The sequence below is a fragment of the Theobroma cacao genome, chromosome 2 (assembly GCF_053813885.1).
Source record: "Theobroma cacao isolate CCN51 chromosome 2, ASM5381388v1, whole genome shotgun sequence".
Classification (NCBI taxonomy): domain Eukaryota; kingdom Viridiplantae; phylum Streptophyta; class Magnoliopsida; order Malvales; family Malvaceae; genus Theobroma; species Theobroma cacao.
In genome coordinates, this window is record NC_142640.1 from 17,104,307 (window position 1) to 17,106,211 (window position 1,905).

General features: G+C 32.4%; 1 non-coding gene across 1 annotated transcript; it reads left to right on the forward strand.

Moving 5' to 3' along the window:
* The first annotated feature begins 904 nt into the window (after window positions 1-904).
* LOC148764116 (small nucleolar RNA R71) lies at window positions 905-1,010 on the forward strand. The gene has a single exon (XR_016024887.1). It is a non-coding gene; the product is annotated as a small nucleolar RNA R71 (small nucleolar RNA).
* The last annotated feature ends 895 nt before the right edge of the window (window positions 1,011-1,905 follow it).

Below are 1,905 nucleotides of genomic sequence, written 5' to 3' on the forward strand. Positions count from 1 at the left end.
GGATCCTAGGTTAATAAAACCACCCATGAATGTAAATAATAAGAGAAACTGGTATCAGATGAAGTGTTGAATGAACCCATAATCCTAAGTTTTAGTTTGTCGCCTTTTCCAAGTAATTTTAATTTCTATTAGCTAATTTAGTGCTTGTTTTAATTAATTTTTTTAAAAATTTTAGTTAGTTAAATAAAAGTCATTTGTCATAAATTTTAATAGTTAGTAAAGATTTAGGAACAAATCTCCATGGGAACGATACTCTACTTTACTATATTACTTGTTCGTGATAGCATGCACTTGCGTGAAAATTCGACAATCGCATCGCGACGCTCCTCCTTGGGGGTTGCGGTGTTGGCCTCTCAGGTTTTTGTATGAGATCCATGATGCTCCCTTGGGCGCTGCGGCCTTGAGCTTTGCAAGGCTGGTGGCACTGCTCCTTGTCTGCATTGGTTCAGAACTACTGTAGTATCTCATTTTTAAAATGTAATTTTCTCCTACTTCGAGGCTGATTTGGGTAAAATGGTAAAGATGAAAGTTGTAGGTCTGCCTCTCAGAGTTTCAATAGTTTAAGAATCATGTTGATTGGATATCTATATCTCGAATTATGTCCAAATTACCACAACATGTTCAGTAAAAATCTATACTTAGTCTGCATTGCATAGTTCATCATTATTGAACGTTATGCATTTGAAAACCTATAAACACAAGGACTAAATTATCATTGGCTTAAAATAGGACTTTCAACATGAAAATGAACTAGAATTACTTGAATTAACGAAGTTAACATGCTTTAAAACTAATGCTCTGCAGCATTCTTACTCATTAATGCCCCACCAGCAATAACATCAATTGTGGTTTTTATTGAACCAACCAGCCATTGTAGAATGTCTGAACTTGCAACCAATCAGGAATCCCATGATAGGACATCTTCTCAGTAGTTTTTTAAATCTCTCCCAAGCTTCATACAAGGATTCACCATCAAATTGTGTGAATGAGGTGATATCGCTCCTAATTTTTGTAGTCTTGGCAGGCAGAAAGAATTTTGCTAAAAACTTTGGGCCAAGTCTTCCTATGTAGTAATAGACCCATTGGGCAGTGAATTAAGCCAATTCTTTATTTTGTCCCTCGAAGAAAATGAAAACAGTCTCAATCTAATAACATCATCAATTACTCCATTGTATTTGAAGGTATCACAAATCTTTAAAAAATTCACCAAATAAGAATTAGGATCATCACTGGGTAACCCACCAAACTGAACTGAAGACTAAATCATCTAAATGTAAGTTGGTCTAATTTTGAAATTATTTGCATTGATGGAAAGTTTCCTAATACTTTGCTGCAAACCTTGCAAAAGAAGAACAACATAATCTCGCAATGCTCTATTTTCTTTGGGAACCAAATTAATGGCATTATTGCCATTGTTGTTGTTATCCTTAGCCATTGTTTGATATAAAGTTGCAACTTGCAAATTCTCCTTTCGACGTCTTCTAAAAGTTCTTTCTATCTTAGGATCAAAAGGAACAAGATTCAAGTTGTTTCTCCTTTGCATACAATGACCAAAGATAACTGCAAACGATAAAAAACTAATATTAAGACTAGAAAAATAAAATTTGAAGTAAGATTAAATTGCTTAGTATTAGTATTAGTAAAATTCTAGAAACAAATCCCTGGCAACGGTGTTAAAAACTTGTGAATTAAAATTCTACTACACAAGTGTACGTATCTAATAGATAATATATAAGAAAGCAGAGTATCGATCCCACAGAGAATTGATATAAAATTTTACCAAGTACTAAAATTAAAACATTTTAATCTTATCCAAACAATTAAAATTAATTAATTAATTAACTAAAACTAAATAACCAAAATTTAAAATAAAAATCAAAGTAATAATAATTTGAGTAAAAATCA